The sequence below is a fragment of the Miscanthus floridulus genome, chromosome 8 (genome assembly GCF_019320115.1).
Source record: "Miscanthus floridulus cultivar M001 chromosome 8, ASM1932011v1, whole genome shotgun sequence".
Taxonomy (NCBI): domain Eukaryota; kingdom Viridiplantae; phylum Streptophyta; class Magnoliopsida; order Poales; family Poaceae; genus Miscanthus; species Miscanthus floridulus.
Genome location: NC_089587.1, coordinates 224,652,831 through 224,676,465, shown reverse-complemented (window position 1 = coordinate 224,676,465; position 23,635 = coordinate 224,652,831). Strand labels below are relative to the sequence as shown.

At 42.9% G+C, this 23,635-nt stretch overlaps 2 pseudogenes; both read right to left on the bottom strand.

Annotated features, from left to right (window-relative positions):
• Positions 1-644: 644 nt before the first annotated feature.
• On the bottom strand, positions 645-3,996 carry LOC136475169 (F-box protein PP2-B10-like; annotated as a pseudogene).
• Positions 3,997-19,092: 15,096 nt separating this feature from the next.
• On the bottom strand, positions 19,093-21,810 carry LOC136475168 (F-box protein PP2-B11-like; annotated as a pseudogene).
• Between the last annotated feature and the right edge of the window lie 1,825 nt (positions 21,811-23,635).

Below are 23,635 nucleotides of genomic sequence, written 5' to 3'. Positions count from 1 at the left end.
ACCATCTAGCCATATGGTGAATACTGAGTACTGATTACATGCTTTCTTCTGCCAATCTATTTATTCCCACAGGATGGCTCTTACATGACTACAAACCCTTAAGGTGTGTTTGGAATGAAGGAAAAATGAAGGAAAAGTACAGGAACTGCATTCCTTTGGAAAGGCTTTCTCTCTCACCGTTTGGAACGTAGGAAGTGCTACAAAACTTTCCAGAGGAAAGGCTTAGGAAGTTGTACTTTTGGAGGAATCTGAAAATGAGCTTTGAGCCGAGGGAAATTTTCCTGTGGTTGCTTTGCTGCTTTCTCATTGCATTTGAAGCTAGCAGCTTCGCTAATTGCCATGGTGCCGCAAGATTATATTTAATAGTTCTTTGGCTACCTGCAGTTGACTAACTTATGTGCTTTTATGTCAATTAGAAGTTTGGACTTTGGAACAATAGCACTGGTCAGGAAGAAAATAATAGGTTAATTTATATATCATTAAGCACTCATTATTTTTTTATAACTTGCATGTGTTTTGATTTCTGTGATAGGAACACATGTGTTCCAAATACCCCTTTCTATTTATCTCTTTTAATCATATCTCATGTTTTGGAAATCCTGTGTCACAGTTCCTGCGTTCCAAACACCCCAATCTATATTTTCCTATGTTTTTCCATTCCTCTGTTTTCCCACAACAGCTATACCCTATTCCTGTATTTTTTTTCTTTCCTCTGTTTTGCATTCCTTTGTTCCAAACAGGCCCTAGCCTAGTTTCTTGGGTCTAATCCCAATGCCTTGCACAACAAGACCTCTCTTCGAAGTACCTGATGTCTGCAGGAGGCTAAAGCGCACCTCGCCGTCGTCACCCTCCTTGTTGTAGAACACGCCCATCTCCAACACCATCCAACCGCCAGTCCTTTCCTGAGGGAGCACCGGGTTTCTACCATGCCCAAGCCGGTAGCTCTTGTTGTACTCTGGCGCCAAGGCCACTGTGACCTCTGACGGTTCACATGCCTACCTTCATAGCTTTGGAGGCAGAATTTGCGAATTATTTTCTTTCCTGCAACCGTGTCAATTGATGCCTTCTGGGGTGGATAATCCAGCCCACTGGATTCAACGGGTGTCTTGAACACAATGTAAGTTGCATAAGCTGCGTCACGAGAAAGCATTTTGCTGTGTATCTTGCCACGTATTTCGAACCAGCAAACATTCCGGAGTTGAGCAACTTCGAACCTGTGGCAGATTAACAAAGGACAAAATTTCTAAGAAACCAATAGAGCAATTGATACAAGATAATTCATAATGAAATATAATTATATAACAAGGATGGTGACAATGCAAACTTGGCCTACGCACCATCCGTGCTGCTGCTGCTAAGAAGTACTAAGAACAGACAGTACAGTAGTACACACCCAAACTGCTACCTAGTCAATACGTACATACATAGCTCTGAAGCCAACCTTTTCATAATCAGCTTTTTCTATCTATATCTATAAAAGCCCCATGTCCTAGAACTTGACATTTTTCTAAATCCTCCAAAACTTGTTTAAATCAATAGTAAAAAAATAACAAGTAACTTCCGAAACTTGGCTAAATCCTGAGGGGCTGTTTGGATTACAGGAATTCTAAAGGAATCATCATTCCTATATTTTTGCTCCTGTAGCAGCGTTTGGATTGGAGGATTAGTCACTTCCTTTCTGAAGGAAAGTTTCCTATACCTGTACGTTTTGGGGGAAAATGAACATCCAGTTCTATCTCTTGGTTTTCTTTCCTTCACGAAATCCAATGCAATGAAGCACAATGAGACATTGTTAGCACGTCTGTGGCATACAAGCTGGCCAGAATCTTGTATATAAAAGCCTAATAATATACGTTAATATTTATGCTCTCAAGTTTGAGCACGGCTTCCATTCCTGTGTTCCAAACGCCAATGTTTCAAAAATTCCTCTGTTTTTCATTCCTCTATTTTAACACTACATTCCTTTCTCTTTCCTCTGTTTTGTTTCATTCATCTGTTTTATATTCCTGTGTTCCGATTAGGCCCTAGTAACTTCCGAAACTTGGGGTGTGCTTAGTTCGCGAAATGAAAATTTTTGGATGCCACATCAGATGTTTCGAGAGATGTCGGAAGGGGTTTTCGAATACTAATAAAAAAACTAATTACATAGTGAGACGAATTTATTAAGCATAATTAATCCATCATTAGCGCATATTGGTTACTGTAGCACTTATGGCTAATCATGGCCTAATTAGGCTTAAAACATTCGTCTCGTGATTTTCAACTAAACTGTGCAATTAGTTTTTTTTCGTCTATATTTAATACTCCATGCATATACCGTAAGATTCGATGTGATACTTTGGGAAGAAAAATTTTGGAAACTAAACAGGGCCTTGGCATAAATGCTGAACCCTAGTCTAATGACCTACTCCCTCCGTCCCATTGAGTTTGTCGCTCGGGAACCGGGATTGTGAGGGGGGCACGGTTTTCCAACGACAAACTCAATGGGACGGAGGGAGTATCACCTATGCACATTCCTGCTCTCTGACGATGAGAACAGACAGTACACATTGCTGTGACTACCCCAAGTCGATACATTCACAACTTTGAGCCCGTGTTCAGTTCAAAAAATAGTTTCAAAAACTACTACAGTACCTGTCACATCGAATCTTGCGATACGTGTATAGAGCATTAAATGTAAACAAAAAAAAGCTAATTACACAATTTAGTTGGAAATCGCGAGACGAACGTTTTAAGCCTAATTAGTCCATAATTAAACACTATTTGTCAAATAAAAACGAAAATAATACAATACCCAAATTCCAACTTTCCCTACAACTAAACACAGCTGAAAGTCTGAAGCCAACTCCATATACTCTAGTACTTCCTTCTCCGGTGCAGGGTATTGCAGCTTTCGAACAAATTAATTAATACAGGTCAAATGAGCCGCCCGTGCTCGTTCTGAAACAATTAGCACTTTACCACACACCAAGGTCTTGTTTAGATGCCACCAAAATTCCAATTTCTTTTACTCTCTCCGTCACATCAATTTTTAGCCGTTTGTATGGAGTATTAAATGTAGGTAAAAAAAATAACTAATTACACAGTTTAGTTGGAAATCACGAGATAAATCTTTTGAGCCTAGTTGGTCCACGATTTAACAATATTTATCAAATAAGACGAAAGCGATACTATTCATCGATTTGAAATTTTTTCACAATCTAAACGAGGCCCAAGTCTCTGATCCAAATTGCAAGCCAACACCACCAACAGCAACAGGGTGAATTTGTAGTACAATGCAATGGCACATTGCATTCGTCACAGGTGACAGGACATATATGCTCGAACAATTCGAGTGAGAATTGGAAGCCAGATAGAGAAGAAACCGGTTGTGCCATGCGAACCTGGAGTCGGGGAGATTCATCCACCGCCAGTAGCAGGCGTCGCCCCACGAGATGTGCAGGCCCCAGCATGTAGCACTTGGAGCTGCTCCCCCTGTCCAACCACATGCTCTGAACGCAACAAGCCGGTTCGCCGATCAGAACAATCGAAGAAGAAGATTATAACTGCTACTTCCGCCATGCTGGGGGCCGGACGTACCTTGAAGCCATAGGCGAGTAGAGGATTTTTGGGGACCGGCCGTATCCTCTGGCCATCGGCGAGTAAGACGGGGTAACGGCGGTCGGAGAGGCGAAGGAACCGCTCCTTCGACGGCGGCGCGGGGCCGGAGAGCTCCCCGTCAGCGATCGGCGGGAGGTCGCGGGGGACGAAGCGGGCCCATACGGCATCGGATTCGGCGGCGTCGCGGAAGGCGTGGGAGACCGCGGCGGCGCGGCAGGCGTCCCGCGGCGTGGTGAGGGCGAGCGCCACCGAGAGGAGGTCCTCCGGTAGGCGCACGATCTCGCAGGTGCCAGCCGCTGACCCCATCGAATGGCTCCTCCGCGAAGGATTCGGATTTTGCGAGAGAGACGGGTATTGCCGATCGGAAGAAAAATTCACCGGGCAAGAAGGATTGAAATCTGCAGGAATCAGAAGGTGGTCGGGTTCTGCAAAAATAACGGCTCATGCTGGTAGGCCGTACGCACTTATTCGTCTCAATGCACGTGGACTTAGAAGTGAATTAAAATGAAATTAAACTAAATTTTATTCTATTTCACTCTAATATATGTGAATTAAGGTAAGGCCCTGTTTAGTTCCACTCCAAAATGTCAAAATTTTCAAGATTTCTCGTCACATCGAATCTTTGGACGCATGCATGAAGCATTAAATATAAATAAAAAATAAAACTAATTACATAGTTTAGACGAAATTCACAAGACAAATCTTTTAAGCCTAATTAGACTATGATTGGACACTAATTGTCAAATAACAACGAAAGTGCTACAGTGGCATTTCGCAAAAAAAATTGCCAACTAAACGGTACCTAAATATACTCAGAAGATCGTACTTGAAAGTCCGAACACGATACCCAACCGACTAGATGAAAGTTGGGCCGTCTCACCCTTGGCACTAGTTTGGGGGCGTTTTTTCACCTTCGCTCCACGCTTTTTAGCCAAACGGTTTTAGCTCCACGCACTCTGTTCGAGAAAAAAGAGTGGAGCTGCTCCATGGTGGAGTTCGTAGACCAGAGTTTGTGTAGCAGTTCCAAACACCCCATTTATGTCAAATATTTTGTCTCAGCATACTTTAGAACATAGGGGTTTTATGGTGCTATAAAAAAATAGAACATAGAGATTTTATAAAAATACTAATGCTCCATTGTGGGCGTCTGTCCCACGTCCATCCGTCCAAACGCTACTGCTGGCCTACGAACCGGCCCACATGCCTACTCCCCTCACCATGGCATACACGGTTTCTCCAAAAAATAGTGATATTTTCCCTGTCACGCATCGGCTCCACCGCATCGCCCAACCTTTTCTTGCCATCTCCATCGCTGGGGCCGCTCGCTGTGGCAATAAGCCCGTCGACCGACCAGCGTTGCTTCCCGACCGTCGCTTGCCCGTGGAGAGGGAGACCGTAGCCATCTAGCCACTACTGCCGCCTTCACCACGGGGCTCGGACGCCTGGTTGGCGGCCAGGAAGACCTCTACCTCCGCCTGTCCAGCTCGTCGCGGTCGGGTGTGGAGCTCGCCCGTGTGCAGCTCATGGCAACCCGGCAGAGTCCGCCCGTGCACATCCTCACGCCTGCCTACACAGTTAGCCGTGCCTGGGGCGGAACTCGCCGGTGCGTAGCTCGCCACGGCCGGGATGGAACTCCATAGGCTGACGAGGCTCCATTGTCCCCAGCGACAAGGAGATGTTGCGCTTTACCCGCATGTTGCAAGCATCTGTTTCAAATGCTTCAGAGGTACGTTGCAAGTGTTTTATATCGATGTTGCAAAAGTAGATCGGGATGTTGCATATGATGCAATTGTGTTTTTAACTGTATGTCCCAAATGTTTCATCTGCTTTAGACATATGTTGCAAATGTTTCATCTGGATGTTGCATATATATGCATATTGCAAGGCTATGTTTCAAAGTGTTTCAGGTGTTTCATACGTACACTAGTAGAGAAACGACCTTTGATCTAGCTTAAAATTTGGCTTTAGTCCCGGTATTTTTCACGCTTGGGACTAGAGAGGCCTTTAGTCCCGGTTTGTAGCTCCAACCGGGACTAAAGGTCCCTGCCCAACGGCTACTGCAGCAGGCTTTTACTGCAGGGGACCTTTAGTTCCGGTTGGAGCTATCAACCGGGACTAAAGGTTAACTTTTACTCCCGGTTGGTCCCTCCAACCGGGAGTAAAAGTCTACTCCCAGCTGAAGGCTCCGTCCGAGACTAGAAAGGGACCTTTAGTCCCGGTTTCTGTCTCCAACCGAGACTAATGGTCCCCTCCTATATAGCCCTTCTTTCTCCCCGAGCCTGAGCCACTTTGAGCTCAGTGTTCTTGCTTCATCGCCGGCCTCTCTTCTTCCTCATCGTCGGTAATCACAAGATTTCTTCAATTCCTCCATCGATTCTTCGGTTCTAAAGGTTACCAACTTTATACTCTCATGTTTCATCAGTAGCATATCTCATTTTGTGGACTAGATATATGTGGTTTTTTATGGTGGATTTTTTTATTTGTAAGCCATTTAAGCTCAAAATCACTTTAAAGTTTACATATTTGGATGAAGGAAGGTTAAAGTAGTTATTCAAAACTAGTATTCAACTTTCATTTCTAGCATGCATAGCACACTTCATGGTTTAGAGATATAGAGAATTTTAGAGTTTTTTTAATTTTATTTGTTTATAAAATGAGAAATTTATATTATATTAAAAATGAGTATAGAGAGTAGATGTCAACTGCTTTCGGGTCCTCGGCCTCTCATCGGGTTCCAAAGCGACTAAGGCCGGACCTCCCTCTCATTGCATGCGGCAAGTGTGAGGAGAAGATTGTGATGGAGTACCGGGTGAGAAAGGAGTGTCCCAACAAGGGTCGTATCTTCTACAAGTGTCCGGATCACAATTTGAGTTATTTTGTCGTATTTGATGATTATGGTTAATTTATACTTATTTTCATGACAATTGTGATTAAAGTTCTAATTTTTTGTTTTAATTTTAGTGGGATGGCATTGGATGTTCAGGCTGGTACTAGGAGGTAGACAATATGTTGAGACACCCTGCTGATGGGTCCCAGTGGAGAGCAATCGATAGAGAATTTTCGGAGTTTGCAAATGATGCAAGAAACTTAAGGTTTGCTTTAAGTACGGATGGTATGAATCCTTTCGGAGAGCAGAGCAGTAGTCATAGCACTTGACCTGTTACTCTATGTATCTACAACCTTCCTCCCTGGTTATGCATGAAGCGTAAGTTTATTATGATGCCAGTGCTCATCCAAGGCCCAAGGCAACCTGGCAACGACATCGATGTGTACCTGAGGCCACTAGTTGAAGAACTTCTACTTTTGTGGAACAGACCAGGTGTACATGTGTGGGATGAGCACAAACAGGAGCACTTTGACCTGTGAGCATTGTTGTTCATAACAATCAATAATTGGCATGCTCTAAGTAATCTTTCAGGACAATCAAACAAGGGATATAATGCATGCACGCACTGTTTCGATGACATTAAAGGTATATTCTTGAAAAAATGTCGAAAGGTCGTGTACCTTGGCCATCGTCGATTTTCTTCCTGCGAATCACCCCCTAAGAAAGAAAGGCAAGCATTTTAAAGGTAAGGCAGACCATCAGACCAAGCCGGGCAACCGAATTGGTGAGGATGTACTCAATATGGTCAAGGATATGAAAGTAGTATTTGGAAAAGCACATGGCAGCGAACCTGTTTCGAACAATGCTGACGGTCACGCACCCATGTGGAAGAAGAAGTTCATATTTTGGGAGCTACCCTATTGACAAGTCCTAGAGGTCCGTAGCGTGATCGACATGATGCACCTGACGAAGAATCTTTGTGTGAACCTGCTAGGCTTCATGGGTGTGTATGGGAAACCTAAGGACACACTTGAAGCACGATAGGACCTGCGATGTTTGAAAGAACGAGACAACCTACATCCAGAGAAGACAGATGATGGACGCCATTACTTAAGTCCTGCCAGCTACACTCTTAGCAAAGAAGAGAAGGAAAGCATGTTTGAATGCCTAGCAAGCATCAAGGTATCATCTGGATTCTCCTTGAATATAAAGGGTATAATAAATGTGCGAGAGAAGAAATTCCTAAACTTAAAGTCCCATGACTGTCACGTGCTCATGATGCAATTGCTTCCAGTTGCATTAAGAGGAATTCTACCTCCAAATGTATGTCTAGCCACCGTGAAGCTATGTGCATTCCTCAATGCAATTTCTTAGAAGGCAATCGATCTAATGGATCTAGCTAAACTACAGAATGATGTGGTTCAATGTCTTGTCAGCTTGGAGTTGGTGTTCCCTCCTTCCTTCTTTAATATCATGACACACCTCCTAGTTCACCTGGTCAAGGAGATTAGCATTCTCGGACATGTTTTCCTGCACAACATGTTCCTTTTTGAGAGGTTCATGGGAGTCCTAAAGAAATATGTTCACAACCATGCTCAGCCAGAAGGAAGCATCGCCAAGGGCTATGGAACATAGGAGGTCATTGAGTTTTGTGTTGACTTTATTCCTAACCTCGACCCGATTGGTGTTCCTGAATCGCGACACGAGGGGAGACTAAGTGGAAAGGGGACACTAGGGAAGAAAACATATATTGATATGTAGGACAATTATTTTAATAAAGCACACTACACAGTTCTGTAAAACTTCTCCTTGGTGGATTCGTATATCGAGACACATAAAGAGTTGCTCCGATCTGAGTTTCTAGAGAAGTCTGAAGCTTGGATTACGCGTCAGCACATGGAAACTTTCAGCGACTGGTTGCGAAAAGAATGTCAGGGTGATGAGAGTATTGATGAGTAACGGTATTTGTTGGCTAGGCAGCCATCATGGCATATCCTCATATACAAAGGGTACAAGATAAATAGGAATACATTTTACACAGTAGCCCAAGATAAAAGGAGCACCAACTAAAACAGTGGTGTCCGCATAGATGCCACCGACCCTAATGCAAATAAGCAAACATATTATGGCCGCATAGAGAAGATATGGGAACTAAACTATGCACCTACTTTTAAGGTACCTTTGTTCAAGTGCCAATGGGTAAAGGCGACTGGAGGCGGGGTAGCAGTCAACAACTAGTATAGAATGACAACCATGGACCTCAACAATATTGGGTACAAAGACGAACCGTTTGTCCTTGCCAAGGATGTGAATCAGGTGTTCTATGTCAAGGACATGTCTACAAAACCGAAGAGAGGGAAAAACAACAATGACCCAATCAATGAGCCAAAGCGCCACATAGTTCTTTCAGGGAAAAGAAACATCATCGGAATTGAAGACAAGTTAGACATATCAGAAGATTATGAAAAGGATGACCGAATTCCACCCTTCACAGTGAACAAAGACCCAAGCATCCAGCTAAATGATGAGGACACTCCATGATTACGGCGCGATCATAACCAAGGGATATACGCTAAGAAGAAGTTCACTACTGTTCCCGCTTGATATATGTAGTGTATTCATATTTCTATCGTGTATTCATATTTTCTACCATTTAAATGAATTTTCTGCTTGACGGTGGATTTCTTGTGGAGAATGTGTGATGAAAAAACAAATGATCAACGTCAATAAGATGTGAAAACTAATTTCCTGTCGAAAAGCAATAGTTTTAATGATTTTAATTAAGTAGTACATTTTTGCATGGTGAAAATTATGATTATTATTTACACTATGTTAAATATTTATACGATAAAACAAAAGAGTTTAGGTTACAGATTTTTCTTATGTACAATAATGCAAAATCAGGTCCTAGAATTCTTTTTGTATTTTTTTGCTAATATTTTATTTACTAGGCAATTAACAACTCTCTGCATATTTATATAAAAGAAATATATAAAAAAGAAAAAACTTCTACAAACTAGCATGAAGCCAAACTGCAGCCCACCTTTACTCTCGGGTGGACCAACCACCTAGGACTAAAGGTCAGACCTTTAGTCCTGGTTTTAACCATCACCCGGGACTAAAGAACCTTTAGTCCTGGTTCTAACCATCACCTGGGACTACTAAAGATGGGCTACGTTTTTGTGGCCCGCCAAAACCCCCTTTACTCCCGGGCCGTGGCTACACCCGGGACTAAAGGTCAGACCTTTAGTCTCGATTCTAACCATCACCCGGGACTAAAGAACCTTTAGTCCTGGTTCTAACAATCACCCAGGACTACAGGTCCCCCTTTATAAACCACGCCTTTCTTCCTTAGTTTTTTTCCTCTCTGTCTCCGCCGCCTTCTTCTCCAACCGGATCCAGTAGCCACCAAGCCTTCTTCTCCATCGCCTCATCTTCTCCAACCGGATCCAGCAGCACCACCGCCCCCACCGGCCCCACGCGCACGCGTGCTTCTTCTCCGATCGGCCAGCGCACGCCTCGCGTCGTCCTCGTCCCCGACCCACCTCGCCCCTAAGCGGTTCAAGGTTCTTCGAGGTGTCTATCTCCTCCAATTCATCCCCTTCTTCACCCTCCTCTCCGTGCTATGTTTGAACTTTGAAGCCCTCGTTCTTGTGTTAGATCCACGAGGCACAGTCTTCTCCAAGATCCACAGCAGGCCACAGCATCTCTATTACGGCACGTGTTCTCTAGGTTTGGCCCGGTCTCCCTCTTCCTCTGCACTCTCTTGCTACTGTATGGCCAACTCGTTCAGTGTCGTTGCTTAATGAATGCATCGCTTCGATTTGGTGCTAGCTAGTAGCCTTTGCAATTGGTGCATACTTCTGTTTATATGTTAGGCTCCGTGGTGCTAGAATGTGGGCGACTGAGGCCATGAATTCATACTGATATTTATGCTTGTGTCTGGCCCTATGTAATATGTATTTGCATGTGCGTGTCGATGATCAAATTAAATGGCAAAGACGTGTACCACTGTTATTACCGGTCAATCACCCATGCCACTTGAGGTTGAGGGTAACAATTTAGCTAGTCTACTACTTTTGCATGGCGATATTTGATTTCACCTAACCATACTTACTGCTCTTAAGAGGCAAAGCTCGGCAAAGCTCGAATGGATGGGCTTTCCTGCAGCCATATTTACTATCAGCCTGTAATGAAACATATTATTACTGTTTTTTAGTAAAGTCTAAGTCTCTAACATGTTTTTTGGCTGTAGGAGCTGGACCTCGCGTTTGACACCTTGGATGTGAGCCACCGCCGCCACCGTATATAATCCGTTTATGATGGATTAATTGCTCCAACCTTTTGTAATCGGATGGATACGTGTGCCGAGCCCTCATGACGGCAATCTTGTAATGCGATTTTGCGCTGAGCCATCGAGCTCAGTGGAGCACGGGCGCGGCTCGGTGTCTCGTCGTTTCCTCCTTTTTGCGCGGTAGCTTATGACGATGCCGGCCCCTAGATCTGAGACGTTCGACGACATCCATGACGTTGTAGTAGCAGGGCACGTAGTTCTCATACTTGGGTGGGCATACCTCCGCCTCCTTGGCGCGGACTAGTTAGAAAATTGTAGAAAATACATACTAGTTGAACTTGCGGACCGTGTTCATCTCAACTAGCATGTTCTCTGTCGAGCGGTAATGGATGTCAAGGAAGAGCTTTGATTCTACGAGGGAGAGCGGCAACAGTCGTGGAAGACCGTGTTCCCTTCCTCATAGAATCAGAGCTCTTCCATGGCCAAGTACGGTGCCGTCTGGTGGAGAAATGCCTGCTGAGATTATCACGTAAGCAAGGTCAACTAGTATGGAAGCTTACGTGATCTTAGAAGATGTGTGAGGTCATGAGAGTGTGTGTTTTTTTCTCAATTTTGTCGAGCAGGTCACTTAGAATTAATTTTTCCATGAAACACCCGTGAGCTCGCCGATGTCGAGCAGGTCACTTAGAATTAATTTTTCCATGAAATGAAATACTTAGAAATCATGCCTTTTATTTTTTAGAATTAATTTTTCCATGAAATGAAAAACTTAGAAAATAGTTAGAAAATTGTAGAAAATCTGTACTAGTTGATCATGTAGGCGGACTGTGTTCATCTCGGCTAGCATGTTCTCTACCGAGCGGTAACGGACATCAAGGAGGAGCTTTGATTCTACGAGGGAGAGCGGCAACAGTCGTGGAAGACCGTGTTCCCTTCCTCGTAGAATCAGAGCTCTTCCGTGGCCAAGTACGGTGCCGTCCGATGGAGAAATACTCGTCGAGATGATCACGTAAGCAAGGTCAACTAGTATGGATGGTTATTTATTTAAATATGTTTTTGAGCTAGAATTTGATGGATATTTGATAGATATAGTTTTTATTTTTTTATAGATATATCTAGTGGTGTAAAAGCTAGATGGCTGCCCCGAGAGACAACATGGATGAAGAAATGATGGATAATATCAACACCGGCACTCAATTGGCCGATGGTGACCAGCAGGATGTAGATGACGGGAGTCAATACCTGGCTCTTGAAGATAACCAAGAAAATATTGTGCAAGAAAACACTGGCGAGGTATATATATTTATATATATTTGAATATTATATATATATATATATTTGAATATCTATCATCTATTATGTGTACACATGATATTTATTTATTCTTTTTTATACATAGTCCTCTGGATCGACGACCATAATGGCGAAAAGCAAAAATATTCAAGGCCCGAAAAAGCCATTGGAGGGGCGCTACATAATATCGGAATTCAATATCGAGACAGGTGAACCACTTGGTCCACATGCAAGGAAATTCGTGCAACACTGTGGGTGCCTTGTAAGGGACAGACTTCCGATCAGTGCCCGTGAATGGAAGCAAAAGATCAACGAGCCTCATGTTAGTTTTGTCTCTGATCTTGATAAGAATTTAATTTGGGATGATATCCTTCAACATTTCACGTTGCAAGTGGATGATTATGATGCTATCAACGATGATGAATTGAAGGAACTAGTTCGAAAGTGGGCTATGAAGAAGATGGCCACATAATTTCAAACTTAGAAGAAATCCCTATACACGAAATACGTCAAGAAGAACCTAACGCCCAATTTCAATACTAGTGGCCCGCTCGTGAAGTTGAGGCCCTACTGGAATGATTTTGTACAGTACAAGACATCGGAAGAGGGTGAGGAACGGGTGAGAACGAACCAAGAGAATGCTCGACATAAGGTATACCACCATGGAATGGGATCAGGTGGCTACGCGACTGCCATTCCCAAGTGGAAAAAAATGGAAGCGGGCATTCTTGCCAAGGGTATCACACCAGAATCACTCAATTGGCCCAAACACACGAAGAATTGGTTTTTCGCTCATGGGGAAAGACTGGACCTAGAGACCGAGAAGCTGGTTCGTGGCCCAAAACTCAAAAGAGCAACACAAAGATTTTCTTATGCTCTATAAGCTAAAGCTATTGGTGCATTTAGGCCCAATAGAGAGAAGGATGAACTGACGTATGCCATCAGGACTGCTGAATATAGTGGCCGAACGAGAGGTTTAAAATGAAACATTTCTTGGGAGCATGGTTTCCCTAACGATAGAGATACCTATAGAAGCCGGCAGAGAAGGAAGGATGAGGAAGCAGCGCGGATCAGTAGGTTGGAGGAATATGTTCGTGAGTCACGAGAGGCGTTGCTTCAAGCACAGGAGCGCGAAAAAGACATGCAAGCTAGAATGCAGGACGAAATCATAAAGCAAGTGCAAATAGCAATGAGTGCCCAAAGGCAGGTATCAGATCCAGGAATCAACATTAATATTAGCCCCCTAATCAGTTGAAAAGCAGTTGCGCTTCCACGGAGTTGCCAAATCGAGATGACGCAATGCTACGTTTTCCCGTGGATGACATCACTGCACCGTTTACATCATGTGAGCTACATATTCCAAAAGGGAATGCCACAATCATGGTGGCTCTCGGTGTTTTTTCTCCTCCAGATCCTACCAAGACACCAAGAATCCATAGGGCAATAATACCACCTGGATATGTTAGCGTCTCAGTGGATAGAGTTAACAAAGGTTTTAGTGATCTGGCTCTTGACATTCCAGGAGGTGATGGGGAGAAGACTTTAGGAGAAGCAGAGAAGACATTCATACTATGGCGCAAGCACTAAATCATTATTCCTGAGGTCTCTAGTCCACCGCCGCTTCCTCAACTGCCAGACAATAGGTGCAGCCAAAAGTGAACGAAACAATTTTTTCACTAATTTTCTATTGACATGCATGATTAATAATAACAATTTCTTATACCTAATTATTCTTTTTTGTACTCACACAGCAGGGCCTCCGCCAACCTAAGTCCAATTATTTAATCTCCAGATCATCATAGTGCTCTAGGCAATGATTATGCAACGCCACCACCGTCGCCACCTCCAAGGAGGTCTCCAACGGTTGTCCCGCCTCCCTTCATGACCAAGAAGCAGCCAGCTCCTAAGAGGTCCGCCCCGTGAACGAAGCCGTTGGCCCACCAGCCGGCAAAGAAGAAAGCCTCCTCTAATCTAGTTATTCCTCAAAAACTGGCTTACGAGAAAAGTAAAAAAGAATTAAATGCTACAGTACAAAAAGATATGAGCAGTTTCTTCGAAAAAGTAAGAAAGCAACGAGAAGCGAAGGAGAACCCGGAGAAACTGTACTTCTACCTACCTCCAGATCTTCTAAGAAAGAAGGTGGACCAGAAAAAGCGGGAATCTCAAAAGACCCTGCCAAAATCGGACTACGACCGCTCTCTCACCAAGTCATTTGAGGCGAAGCAAAAAAAGACTAGAGCAGGGAAAGGTGTTGCACAACTCGGACAACAATCGCAACAATCAGTCCCCCCTCTTGTCATTCGTAATGAATATGGTTCAAACTTAGACGTACTGGACGTCGATTTTGAGGACCTGGCTCGGTTTTACGAGGATACCGGTTTGGACCTTACCCAAGTGCTCGCTGAAGGACCATCTACTCCGAAAGTGGATCCTTGGAAGAAATTTGAACATGGAAAGAGTCTATACAACCCTGAGGCCTTAGGTGAACTGGGTACGCAAATGTACCTGCTAAACAAGTGGTACATAGCGGCATGTGAACGGGGAGAGACCTTTGTTTTTGTTAGAGTTAGAAACCAACATTACTTCCGTGACGATGACGTTATATATGTCGAGTTTTCAGAATTACACCAACTATGCCACCTGGACTCTCTCGACAAAAGTCTCATTAGCTGCTATTATCTATAAGTGTGATTATTTTCTACTATTAAAGTGTATATATATAAAGCTACATGTATATATATAAATTATATATCCTCACACTATATTTTTATATATGCAGATATGAGATGACAGAACTCAGAAAGAGAAAGGATAATGATGTTGGTTTCGTTGATCCAAATGTCGTATTCAAATACCCTAATCCCCCGCCTTAATGGAAAGCTGAACTCGAGAAAAATCTCATGAGGTTCTTAGTGAACCAACAAAACAAGGACATACTCTTCCTCTACAACTTCAAGTGAGTGTTAAATAATTAATATCGATCATATGGACATTTGTTCAGTTATTTGCTTACTAGCTAAGCTATCTCCCATATATATATGTTGACTCTAGTTAATGTCGATCATATTTGTGTATAAAAACATATGCAGCAATCACTGGATATTGATGGTCATCGATATGGCCAATTGTCTGTTGAGCATCTTAGACTCATTAAGAAAAGAGCAAACAGAGTACCAAGACATGATAGATATTATCCAAGGGTAATTTGGTCTCTCTAGCAACTATATATACCCCGATCTCTTAACTGCAACAATTATTAAAGGCCAAATTAATTTTTTATTTTATTGGGCGCAGTGTTTGAAAAAGTTTCATTGAGGAACACCACATGAAACATTACAAAACGCCACTGGATATAATCGCACATAGAATAAGTACTAGCTACATATATATATATATATATATATATATATATATATATATATATATATATATATATATATATATATATATATATATATATAATTCAATTAACACCATGCATGCTTTCAATTCATCGGTTCTTTTTTCTCGTAAAAGTGGGTTCTGAGGCAAGAACAGGGGAACAACTACTGCGGATACTATGTTTGCGAGTTCATCATGGCGTACTAAAAAAGAACTCATGAAGAGAACCTCAAAGTATGTTATATAAATATATTCATATATTCACAATTTCTTTTATTGCTCATATATATATAAGTAATCACGTGACCAACATATATATATATATATATTAATACTTTTCCTTTAACTTTTATTGAAGACTATGGTTGAAGGAAAAAGTCATATGACGTGACCAACTGAAAGCAATTCAAGAGACCATAGCAGGATTTCTTAATGACCAGGTCCTAAACTCCGTCGGCGAGTTTTACAATGACGTGAACAAAACATGAAAGCCAAACCAGATGGAGTGACTTTGTTATGCCAAGAATATGATAGAATATACAATGCAAGCTTTATTTGTAATATATATATATATATATATATATATATATATATATATATATATATATATATACATATTATATGTACATAAAATAACATATAATATATATATATATGCATGTAATATATATGTTAGTTTCATACTTTAGTTTGTACAAAATGTTTGAACATTATAAACGTGTAGAATACGTATATTATTAGTAGCGTAGAATGCGTATTCGAAAACCTATTCGAAAATCAAAACGAATCATCAATTAAAAATAAAAACAAAAAAAGAAAAAAAAGAAAACATTTAGTCCCGGTTGGTAATACCAACCGGGACTAAAGGGCCGGCCCACGTGGCCAGGCCGGGAGGCCTCTTTAGCCCCGGTTGACCTTTAGTCTCGGGCGCGAAACCGGGACTAAAGGAGGGGCTATTTAGTCCCGGATTCATGCTCCTGGTTCCAAAACCGGGACTGAAGGGGGTTGAGAACCGGGAGTACAGCTAGTTTCTCTACTAGTGGTATGTTGTAAGTGTTTTATCTAGATGTTGCATATGTTTTGCAATGGCTACACACGTGTTTTTCTGGTCTTTTAGACGAAAGTTGCAAGTGTTTCAACTATTTTGGATATATATTGCATAGTATTTTATCTATATATTGCAAAAATAAATCTAGGTGTTGCATATATTGCAGTGGACCCAGCTATCGTAGCTGCGCATGGGAGCAGAGGGGGCACGAGCGGCACCACGGGAAATGGAGCGGACGCAGATCGAGACACGCCCCTACATGGGCTTCCGCAGGCGCGGAAACGGAGCGGCACGGGCCCCACGTGAAGTAGGCACAGGCGTGTGGGCAGCAGCAGCGTGCATACGCGGGGACGTGGGCAGGCACAACAGTCACAAGTGTACGACGCTGGCCCGTCCGGACGCTAGTCTTATCTAAAAACTTATAAAGTTCGCACGGATTAGCTTATTTTCACATGAAAATAAAAGATTCAGACAAAAAAAATACTGCATTCCAAAGGGGGCCTGTACAGGATTGTGTCGCTTGTCTAGGTCCGAAAATCATTTCCATCTTCTTAGGTGGCATTTGGTTTAGGGTACTAAGATAGGATGATCCTATTTTTTAGTAGTGTTTGGTTCAAGAGCGGCGGGATTAGATTCAACACACTAGAGGATAATGTTCTTTTAAGACCCGGGACGTCCTTATCCCTCTTATAAAACCCTTAAAAACTACTAGTGGACAAACTCGTCCCTTCCTAGCATTTTTCTATTCCATCTCGTGTACGTGTGTCCTCCCGTGTGACCTTGTCCTCCGGCTTCATGTCTTCAGGCAACTGGGTGGTAGCAGTAGCACGACATCCATGGGCCGTGGCGGCCAGAGCCATGTAAGGGTGGAGCAGGCTGGGGCAACAACATCAGGGGTGACAGGATCACAGGACCGCTCCCATGTCGCACTGGGGGTTAAGCCAAGCTAAAGCTATCATCCACTGACCACACTTAGCCAAATCTCGACCCACCCGGCCATCCCTAATACTACCATCTGTGGCACAACGTCTATTTAGTCTCCAAGATCTATAACAAGTGGTACTCTATTCCATTGCTCACACAAGTTCAGATTACAATTAACAAAACCCATTGTTTCACACGTAGTTCATTACGCGGACAAACAAACAAGTCCAAGTTTTGAACAACATAATTTTGAAACAGCAAGTCATGGCCTATGCCTCTCATCAAGGACGGCCTCTAGTGCTCCTAATCTACCGAGGGATCAAGGGCGTAGAAGAACCCATACGCTGGGGGGCATTCCCACCTGCAAAACTAAAAGATGTAGCAACATAGGTACACGAGTGTACTCACTTACCTATTGATTGTAAACAATGAATCATGCATTTGGCATTATCAAGGAGAAAATGTTGGTTTGCATAAAAGCATTGGTACGAGAATATTAATTAGAGTTCTATGTAAACCTAAGCATCACATAATATAACATGGCATGGCTTGAACATGTAAGAGCAAGTAAGTAAGCGGAGTTCGATCTTGCACGAGTCCTTCCAACAAACACTAATCTCAATCCATGAGACCTGAACAAGAGGTAAATTCAAATCTTTGCGAAGTGGTGCAAGTTTTTCTCACCAAAGACAACGGTCACAACCCATATAACCCGTGGTACATAAGGCGTAACTCGAGCCTCAACCGTGTCCGAGTCCGACCAAACCGGCCATGAACGGTTAGATAGTGAGCCCAGAGGTACTAGCCCTCCTAGCTATCCCTCATTTCACCTCGCGTTGAATCTATTGGATATCCGGTCGTAACAAGGTACTAAGCTTATTATACCCATAACATGGCAAATGGTTTGTACGGTTATGGTCAAAGACTCATTACGACGAATGTGCGGTCCTTAACCGGCCTAACAAGCTACGTCATTCAAGACCTCCTCATCTTGCCTGACCCAACCCCTCACCAGCCCTCGAGTTAAGTTCATCATATGGATCAAGTTTTTCGACCATTTCTCAATTTAATGTTGATTAGTGGACAAGCTACTCCTACATGGTGCGATTGGCGAGTAACCCATCACCGATTCAACCTCTACCATGTCTAAGTAAGTGTTCCGTTTTAAAAGTAAAACAAACATGATACAAGGCATTGTAGGAAAAATCTAAGGCATCTGGCAAACGTTGCAAGCTGTTTGCCTGCCCGTTCCAAAGGCTCACCGACATCTCCTGCTATGGATAATCAAAAGCCTGTAGGTTCTATAGGCTGGGCAAGGGAGGAGGGCTCTAGTAGGCTATCTGAGTTTGAATCCCTACGATACTACTCTCTTTAGGATTTTGATGCTAAGAGCATACGGATGGTGAGTTTTCTTTCTCTTTCTAACCGGTAGCAGCAAACATGATGCAACAATAGCCACAGCCACAAAGTAGGAAATGCAAGGGCATGCTCAATCGCTGATAGACGTCACTTATGTTTTTTTTTTATTTTACAGCTCATAAATTTGTAGGAAATGCAAGGGCATATGCTCAATCGCCGACACACGTCACTTATGATTTTTTTTACAGCTCATAAATTTGTGTTATCTATATGTATCGTAAAAACATAAGGAAGAGCTACGATCTTTGCAACAAACAGATCAAAGATCAAGCTAGTAAGTGTGCCGCAGTATGGAATCCTTAAACCGCATATATAATATGTCTATGGTTAGATGATACAATCAATACCATCTGGCCATATGGTAAATACACAGTACCTACATGCTTTCTTCTGTCCATTTATTTATTCCCACAAGATGGCTCTTACACCTACAAATCGTTAGCCTAGTTTCTTGGGTCTAATCTCAATGCCCTGAACAATAAGACCCTCCTTCGAAGTACCTGATGTCTGCAGGAGGCTAAAGCGCACCTCGCCATCATCACCTTCCTTGTTGTAGAACACGCCCATCTCCAACTCCATCCAACCATCAGTCCTTTCCTGAGGGAGCACCGGGTTTCTACCATGCCCACGCCGGTAGCTCTTGTTGTATTCTCGCGTCAAGGGCACTGTGACCTGAACATTCACGTCCCTACCTTCCAGCGGCGAAGCCAGTGCATATGTGTCGGGGTCATGCGACCCCGATAACTTTGTATGAATCAGTGGAATCCCGCGTATTCCGGTCAGCTACGACCCCATCAAATTGAGTTCATGAATCTGTGCGACCCCGACAGCAGTTTAGTCTAGATTCGCCGCTGCTACCTTCATAGCTTTGGACGCAGACTTTGAGGATTATTTCTTTCCTGCAACTGTGTCTATTAATGCCTTCTGGGGTGGATAATCCAGCCCATAGGATCCAACGGGTATCTTGAACACAATGTAAGCTGCATAAGCTGTGTCTCGAGAAAGCATTTTGCTGTGTATCTTGCCACGTATTTCGAACCAGCAAACAGACAGGAGTACAGCAACTTCGAACCTGTGCCAGATTAACAAAGGACTAAGTTTCAAAGAAAGAGCAATCGATACAAGATGATTGATAATCAAGTACAATTATATAACAAGGATGGTGCATATGCAAAACTTGGGATAAATCCTGAGCCCTGGACACTAAGTTGTCGGGCCTATCCACCATCCATGCTGCTGCTGCTAAGAAGTAAGAACAGACTGCTACCCAGTCAATACATAGCTCTGAGGCCAAACTTTTCATAATCAGATTTTTTCTATCTAGATCTGTATAAAAGCCCCATGCCCTAGAACTTGAAATTTTTCTTAATCCTCGAAAACAGTTGGCACTTTATCTCACAACAAGTATCTAATCCAAATTGCAAGCCAAAACCACCAGCAGCAACAGGGTGAATTTGAGATACAGAAGAAATTGGTTGTGCCATGCGAACCTGGAGTCGGGGAGATCGATCCAGCGCCAGTAGCACGGCGTGTCGCCCCACGAGATGTGCAGGGCCCTCGCTAGCAGCATGTAGCACTTGGCGCCGCTCCCCCTGTCCAACCACATGCTCTGAACACAGCAACAGGCCGGTTAGCCGATCAGATGATCAATTGAAGAACTAGATTACAAGAGAAGGAAACCCTACTGTTACATGTGGCCTGTCGAGGGCCGGACCGTACCTTGCGTCCATAGACGAGTAGAGGATTTTTGGGAACCGGCTGTATCCTGAGGCCACCGGCGAGTAAGAGGGGGCAACGGCGGTCGGAGAGTCGAAGGAGCCGCTCCTTCTTGGACGGCGGCGCGGGGCCGGCAAGCTCCCCGGCAGCGATCGGCGGGAGGTCCCGGGGGACGAAGCAGGACCACACGGCATCGGATCCGGCGGCGTCGCGGAAGGCGCGGGAGACCGCAGCGGCGCGGTAGGCGTCCCGCGGCGTGGTGAGGGCGAGCGCCGCCGAGAGGAGGTCCTCCGGCAGGCGCGCGATCTCGCAGGTGCCCGTCGCCGACCCCATCGACTAACTTCTCTGCTGGATTTGAGAAATGGATTCTGCGAGCGAGACGGGGATTGCTACGGATCGCAACAAAAATTCAGGGGGTGGGGAAGATTGAAATGAAACCAGCAAGAACCAGACGGGGGGCGGGTTTTGTACTTCACCGACTAGATGAAAAGTTGGGCCGTCTCGCCCGCGCCGTCGATCAGTTTAGGCCCAATATTGTCTCGGCACTCTTTGGAACACAGAAATTTGTAGAAAAAATAGCGAAGTAATTTCACATAAATTAGCTTAATTTTATATGAAAAATATAAGATCCAGAAAAGAAAATTACTGCATTCCAAAGTGACCTAAAGGGCTCACCCTGTATATGATTGTGTTGGTCTGGAGATACTGATCGTATCCATCTTCGTAGCTGACATTTGGGTTAAGAATTGGACGATCATATTTTTACAAGTGTTTGGTTTGAGGGCAGCAAGGTTAGAGAACATTCTTCCAAGATTCGGGACGTTCTCACCCCTCAAGTGTTTTCTATGTACTTGTCTGCGGTTATTTTCACTTCTAATCCCTAAGTGTCTACCTACGGTAAGAAATAATTAAGCTCTAAGAAAGAACCATGAAGAACAAAATAGAAACATAATTAAGAACTGCCTACAACATAATGCTCAGCATGTATAGTACTTAATATTCCTGAGCAAGGCTAGACCAAAATTTTCAATGTCCCCGCACTACGCCATATAGTATTTGTAGCGACGGCTCATGAAGATTTGTAGCAACGGTTTTTATAGTCGCCCTTACCAAACCATCTCTATAAATCATGCATTTGTAGAGGCGGTTTTCAGACCGTCCTTACAAATCGATTTATAGAGGCAGCTGGTGCCGCTACAGTCGATTTGTAGGGACGGCTGTAGTACCAGCCGCCTCTATAATACTTGTTTGTAGGGGCGGTTCAGTTTAGAACCGTCCCTACAGTACATTTTTCCGTAAAAAAAAAAATCAAATTTACAATTCAAATTCGACTAGAATATATATATATATATATATATATATATATATATATATATATATATATATATATATATATATATATATATATATATACAATCCATCGTTAAATAGACATAATTCACAAGTCTAATTTGTGAATTGATGGGTCTTAAGTACATTTGGAAACAATCCAGTCACATAAAGGTTATTCCCTGGATTTCTATCATCTGGGCTCCTGTGCATGATAAAGAACTAAACATCAGTACTGCCCCAATCCCATATTTGTGTAGAATTGCAAAACTGGAGCTAAAAACAAATCATTGCCTCATTGGAACCAATAATATTTGATAAACTATCAATTACAAGTGATATACTTGCCTGGACCGACTTCTATCCCTTGACCTTGATCTACCACGTCTCCTAGGAGGAGACCTTGAAGTGCTGCGTCTCTTTGGACCTGGGGACCGTGAAGCACTAGTCTTTGGTGGAGGTGACCTTGAGGGGCTGCGTCTCTTTGGAGGAGGTAAGCTTGAAGTGCCATTTCTATCAGCAGGAGGTGTAATAGACCGTGCAGTGTACCTAAAAGCAATATTTCAAAAACCAGAACACACCAGATTATGAGAATTTGGTCTGAGTGAGAGAACAAGAGAATTATTATAACAATTCCACCATGCAGGGGTACTAACCTCACTTCCCTGGCTTGTGACATCTAATAAGAAAACACAACAGAGTGTAGTGTCAGATAAACAGCCAATAAATTACAGACTGCAACATAAATACTTATCATAGGAAGAAAACAAACTTCACAATTAATCCTAAAACTTGAAATGTGAATAAAAACATGTGACTGTGACAACATTAGGGCTTATCCGTTTATGGAAATAGGGAAGAAAGCAAAATGGAATCTTTTGCCTTTTAACTGGTATACACACTTAAGCAATGTGACATGAAAAGATACACTATTGTAATAAAAAGTAATAGAAATTGGCAGCTCAAAGACCAAAATGAGGCAAGATAGCAAAAAAAAGTATGATAAGAATCCATCTTCAGCTCGTAATTATTCTACGTTAATAATCTAAAACAAAGCGTAGTTGTCCAATAGACCACAATAAGCTTCAGTATTCATGTCATAGTTGTCCAATACTGCATATAAGAGTGTAATGGACAACGTACTGCAAATCTAGAGATGCACATGGGCCAACGATGCGCTTACCAGAAGACACGATAGGAAGGACCATGAGGTGTACACCAGCAGACCTAATAATCTTTGTAAAAAAAAACAAGTCAGTAGTAAGCATGATGCATGTAAAACACAAAAAGATCAGTAAAAATTAACACTAGAATAGACTATAAGGATGCATCCGATGGCAAACTTAAAAACAACATCTGAGGCGCAAATGTCACTATGTCAGGGTGAGGCAAGCAAAACCATGTTGAACTGTACTCATTCAGATTAACTTCATAATTGAAAATGAAACTAAAAATTGTGTTGCTGGTAGAAACACATCGTTATCCAATTTTCTAGAATTTGACCTAACACTGATGGTAGGAAAGAGAATGAAACATAAATGCTTAAACTGGAAACATATAGAGACGAAAAAGGCCTATTAAGATAAGTCTATTTTAGGTGTACGTGCTCGCATCAATGATCAGGAGAAAAAGGCCCTGTGAAAAATGAAGTCACAGTCTACCTGATCTAGGACATAATCGTGTCAAAGAATAGCGAGAAATTGCAGATCTGCACTCATAAAGCTGGGAGCATGCAAGTACCTAAAAACTTCTCTAGGCAGCCCCAGAATGTACTCACCAGCGGGCAGCGACGGATCGGAACCTG